We start from the raw sequence: 6,592 nt of genomic DNA, 5'->3' as shown, positions 1-6,592 counted from the left end.
ATGGAGCCACTACTTCGATGGTTCTGGACTGATTAACTGTTGTTGTAAGCAAACTCGGCCAAAGGTAAGAACTGATTCCCACTGCCCCTCCAAAGTCAATCACACATGCTCTAAGCATGTCCTCCAGAATCTGAACTGTCTGCTCCGATTGCCCGTCGGTCTGTGGATGAAATACTATGCTGAGCTCCACACGAGTTCCCAACTCACTCTCTACGGCTCTCCAAAAATGGGAAGTGAACTGAGGGCCTCTATCTGATATGATGGAAACAGGCACACCGTGCAACCGAACTATCTCCCCAATATAAATTCTGGGCCAGCCTCTCTGAAGTATAGGTAGTCACAACCGGAATGAAGTGTGCCAACTTGGTCAACCTGTCGACAATGACCCAAACTGTATCAAACTTCCGCAAGGTCCGCGCAACCCAACTACGAAGTCCATAGTAATGCGCTCCCATTTCCACTCGGGTATAGGCATCTGCTGAAGTAGGCCACCTAGCCTCTGGTGCTCATACTTAACCTGCTGGCAATTCAAGCACCTAGCCACATATTCAAACTATGTCTTTCTTCATCCACCGCCACCAATAATGCTGCCTCAGGTCACGATACATCTTCGTAGCACCGGATGAATAGAATACCGTGAACTATGTGCCTCCTCTAGAATCATCTCCCCAAGCCATCGATATTAGGAACACATAGACGACCCTGGAGTCGCAGAACACCATCCTCGTCGATAGAAACCTCTTTGTCACCACCCTGTAGTACCGTCTCTCTGAGAACTGCCAAATGCGGATCATCAAACTATCGAGTCTTGATCTGCCCCAATAGTGAATACTGGGCAAACAACACACGCAAGAACTCGACTGGGCTCTGAAATATCCAACCTCACAAGTCTGTTAGCCAAGGACTGAATGTCCAAAGCTAGTGGCCTCTCTTCTGCTGAAATGAATGCCAAGCTACCCATACTCTCTGCTTTCCTGCTTAAGGCATCCGCGACCACAGTTGCCTTGCCCGGATGATAAAGAGTGGTGATGTCATAATCCTTCAGTAACTCAAAGCCATCTACGCTGCCTCAAATTGAGATCCCTCTGCTTGAAACAAATGTTTTAAGTTGCGATGATCAGTATAAACCTCACATTGCACCCATACAGATAATACCTCCATATCTTAAGAGCATGAACAATCGCGGCTAACTCTAGGTCGTGCACAGGGTAATTCTTCTCATGAATCTTCAGTGGACGCGAAGCATATGCAATAACTCGCCCCTCTGCATCAATACACAACCCAACCCGACACGTGAAACATCGCAAATTATACCGTATACATCACCGAACCGGAAGGCAACACTAGAACCGGTGTTGTAGTCAAGGTCGTCTTGAGCTTCTGAAAGCTCGCCTCACAATCATCGGACCAACGGAAAGGAGCACCTTTTTGGGTCAATCTAGTCAAAGGTGCTGCAATGGATGAAAAGCCCTGCACAAATCGGCGATAATAACCTGCTAACCCCAGGAAACTCCTGATCTCAGATCAGTGAAGTGGATGTGGACAACTCTGAACTACCTCAATCTTCTTGGGATCCACCTTAATACCCTCTCCTGATACAACATGCCCCAAGAATGCTACTGACTCTAGCCAAAACTCACACTTGGAGAACTTAGCATATAGCTTCTGCTCTCGCAATGTCTGAAGTACTAATCTCAAATGTTGCTCGTGCTCCCCCTGGATACGTTGAGTGGATCAAGATGTCATCAATGAAGACAATAACGAAGGAATCAATATAAGTCCTGAACACCCAGTTCATCAAATCCATAAACGTCGTTGTTGATACCCAATTTTTCCCTCACATATTTCAAATATGCATATATACTTTTCAAAATAGGGCATGAGCATCATCAAGTATTTTTCCTAATTTTTCCATAATTTTTAAAGATTTTTAATCAATTTATTCCCATATTTTATTGTATAAATAATCATTAATTGCATCACAAATTATTTTTATAATGATTTTATCATCTAATTTCATCATTTACACCCAGATTAGGTTTTAAATATTTTAACATATATATCATAAATACATTTGCATTTTTAATGCTAAAATCGCACATTTCGCAATAATAGCCCTTATATACTTATAATCACTCTATTCATGCAAAAAAATAACTTTTTATATTTTTATAATATTAAATAATTTTATTAACCATTTTTATACACAAATAATATTTTTACTATTTTATTTATCATTTTTTACGAATTATTTTATTAATTAAAAATGGGTATTTAATTAATAGCCCTAAATTCCTATTTTTTGGCCTAGGCTACCCAAACCAGCCCAATTACCTAAAATACACCAGCCCAATGCCCCAGGCCAAACCAAATGACCCCTAACCCAATAACCCAACTGGTACCCGTTTAAATGACCCGCCCCAGCCCTTCTTTAAAATCCTGGCACATTTAACCCCACCCTTTTAATTACCCAAAATCCCTAACCCTAACCCATTTCTCACCACCCACCACCCCTAAATGCTCTCTACTCCTCTCCTCTCCTCTGAAACCCTAGGCGTCGTCACCCATAATCTTTCTTCGATTCCGATCGGATATGGAATCCCTTGACGATTTTCTTACCTTATTGGTCGCATCTCACTACTGGCTACTCGATTATGGTATTGTTTAGTAGCTTGCCTAACATGGCAAGCTAATCACTCCATTTTCGGACCAAATCTTGTTCGAATCCTTCCTTTTTCTCATCTCTGTTCGTCCTCCCCCTCTCTATGTACACAAATCTCTGAAGATTTTCTCTGTTCTCATTTACCCTAAATGCTAGGGTTTAGATATTTTACATTTTTTTTTTGTTTAGATTATTTTACAGTTCTGTTTATATTTTTATGTATTTTTTGTTTAAAAATTCCTTTATGTTCTTGCATGTCTATTTTTTGTGTTTTTTCGTTAAAAGTTTTGCCTAATTTATTTGTCCTAAAATTAGGGCTCAGATCTGTTAAGGGTTCTTATTTTTTATTAACATTTTTTCTTCAATGATACCTATATCTGTCTATGTGCGTATCATTTTGATTTCCCTTTGATTATTCCGACTAACTGTACTTACCCTTAAAATTAGGGTTTTCTTATTTCGCTTCTCTTACTAATTATGTCTATGGCTATTTACCTTAGTTGTTCCCAGACCTATTTGATTACTGTTATTTCTGACTTGGCTTAATAATATTCCGAGTTTTCCTTAAATAATTTGATTGATAATTTCCATGTCTTCGTACCCTAGTCTAAGGCTATATAAACCCCTGCCCTTTTCCCCTTTAGGACAGACTAAAAATAAATAGACTCTCACTGAAAACTTAGGTTTTGGCTCTTTATTCTCTTTGCTCTCTCGTTTGATTCTGGTCTTGGCCGGCTAAAAGCCAAAGCCAAGTAATTCTGGGCTCTCGACTATTGTGGTGTTATTCTTGTTTTCTTGCTTAACTGGTGAGTGGCTATCCTTTGTCATTTCATTCCTATGTATCCCTGAACTGTGTTTATGATCCAGCAAGTTTAAAATTCATTCTGAGCATGATTTTACCACTTTTGTGTTCCTATGATTTCCTTTAGCCCTGTAATTGATACTGTTAGTTCTGAGATAGGTTGTTTTTGAATAATGTGAATCCTCTTAGAGGTTAACTTAATGTCTTTTAACTTGCTTCATGTATGATGTTTTGTTAGTTCAGAAATTATCCTGAACTTAGCATCTTTAGGATAATATTAGCATGTTCATCAGTTAATCAGTCCTAGCCTTTACAAACTTGATTGTTATTAAACCTTTCTCTGTAATGTACCCTGATAACTTGCCTTCTAATGTGTTTCGCATCCATTTGGATTCATGTGATTATCTGAATGTTTGCCTTAACACATTGTCTAAATGGTTTCTGTGATTGAACAAAGCTGTCCTAAAATGTTAGCATGTACACTTAGCCTAATTAGGCCTTTCAGTCTTTGACCCATTAGATATTGTGCGTGAACAACCTTGTGAGTCTTGCCAATTTGTCTTCTTAATGCAATTCTGCCTATATGTTCGGTATTTTTAAACTCTATCATCAAACTTGTTTTAAAATTTGTCCTTTACCAGTGTCTTTTTTATATATGCTGCTACTTTTAAACTCTCACTCTTAGATCCTTTTGGTTCTATCCTTCACCTCCTCAATGTGAGCACTGCTCGGGGTCCATGTGAGACTCTTGTGAACTCTGACACACTGGGGTTTGGTCCCTAACCTCCTTTGAACTGTTTCTGAGCATTTGGTCCTTTAGTGTGAGCATTGCCCTGGGTTCTTGAAGCCCTTAGGAACTTTGACGCACTAAAAATTTGGGTTCTATTTGTTATGGGTGAATCATTCAACACTGATTATTGTGTACCTGTGAAAATGAGCCTTGGAGCTGCTGTGGTTTGAAGGCCTGGGCTGTCCCGGTGTATTTGGGCCTGTTGTAGGCTCTCTATAGCTTATTTTATTATTATGTAATTCATTCGTTAATCTGGTCTGTAATAATTTTGTAACAAACAATTCTGGGGTATTTAGTAAATTGGGAAGGGTTTCTTATTTTCATTTGCAAAGTCGGGTAGAAATCCCGCCTATAGGGTCTCTATTTGTGCTATTAATTCTGCTTATAAGTTCCATATTATGTTATGGTGTGTTAGAAATCCTGCCTATAGGTTCTGTGTGGTATTTACATGTTAGAAATCCTGCCTATAGACTAATGCTATGATGTGTTAGAAATCCTGCATTTAGGTGTATCAATTTGTACAGTAATTGTATGTCAGCAACCATGCCCATACGATCAATTTTTGGCTTAATTGTTTTCTGTCTTAATGTAAATTCTTGCTCGTATACTGCTCAATTCTAAAAACCATGCCTATAGGATTAAAAAAAAAGATCAAAGATAGGAATCATATCTATAAGATTAAAACCAGTTCAAACCTAGAAATATTGCCTATAGGGTAATAATCATCACACTCGTAGAAGTCATGCCTATAGGATTATATTAACTAATTCGGAATCCGACTATCACTGTCAATCACTTAGACAACATGCCTATAGAGTTTAACAATAATTCCGGACTTATAATTGTAATTTACTGTCATTCATTAACGCCTGAAACGCCCAGATGTTGTACTGAATTAAAATCAATAGGCAAATACACGTAGGCCCTAATGATCGCATTAAGAACTGAATCTACATGTTGTTGCTCGCCTGTTCATCACATAGATATCCTGCCCATAGGACTCCGAGATTAGTAAAGCCTGCTAAATCAGTTGCGTGCATTTGCTGTTTACATGCGGAGGTTAATGTGAGCCCATATTTGCCTTTATTTGAAAAGTCCTAATTGTTTTGCTTGTCGCCTAGTAGTTTACAATTTTGAGAACCTTAGGCCTAGTCTAGAACCACCCAAATAGTAGGTCCAAAGCCTCCTGGACCATAGACATGGGACGGGTAATGCACGCATAGGACACGACTTAGAAATGACTAGTACGCTTCAGGTAAACAACTTAAAGATAGTAATTGGGTAGCAGGAGATGATACTCTGTGCCCACTGAATAATATGAGTAACGCCCCATCTCGAGGGAGTTACGAAGTATTATTTATGTTGCACGGGGAGATCCTTTAGGCTAAAAAATTTAGGACCCCCCGCCCCCCTTTTTCTTGTCTTTCAATCGATTACTCATGTTTTAGTAATTCCTTGTCTCTTAGCTTTGATCACATAGACTAATTCATAATTGAGTTCGGCCGGGACCCACCGTTGTGGACCTCGACGGGTGCCTAACACCTTACCCTCAAGGTAATTTGAGCCCTTACCCGATCTCTGGTGATGCAAACTAGTATAATCTAAGTTATTTGCTATAGGTTCCCTAACGCACCTTAATCCGTTAGGTGGCGACTCTAACAACCAATTCCTTTTCCCTGCTCTCTCTCAAAAGGAGCTGTCAAAATGTCGAAACTCGATTTCGCAAGAAAAAGGGGGCGCGACAGCCGCTAGGGCATTAGTCAAGCCGAAGAACATTACCAGAAACTCATAATGGCCATATCTAGTACGGAACGCAGTCTTCGGGACATCTGAGTCCCGAATCTTCAGCTGATGATACCCTGATCTCAAGTCGATCTTAGAGAACACCCTAGCACCCTGCAACTGATCAAACAAATCATCAATGCGCGGCAACAGGTACTTGTTCTTGATGGTAACCTTATTCAACTAGCGGTAATCAATGCACATCCACATAGTCCCATCCTTCTTCTTCACAAACAACACTGGGGCACCCAAGGTGACATACTTGGCCTCACAAACCCCTTTGCTAATAACTCCTCAAGCTGCTCCTTCAATTCTTTCAACTCTTTCAGAGCCACTCAGTACGGTGGGATAGATATAGGATGGGTACCTGGAGCCAAATCAATACAGAAATCAAAATCACGATCCGGTGGCATGCCTGGAAGTTCAGAAGGAAACACATCGCCAAACTCTCGGACTACTAGAACTGAATCAATAGTCAAAGACTCTACGGTGGTGTCCCGAACTTAAGCTAGATAAGCCAAACAACCCTTCTCAACCATATGTCGAGCCTTTAGAA

This window comes from Nicotiana attenuata, chromosome 2 (genome assembly GCF_001879085.1).
Source record: "Nicotiana attenuata strain UT chromosome 2, NIATTr2, whole genome shotgun sequence".
NCBI lineage: Eukaryota > Viridiplantae > Streptophyta > Magnoliopsida > Solanales > Solanaceae > Nicotiana > Nicotiana attenuata.
This window is presented reverse-complemented; position numbering follows the sequence as displayed.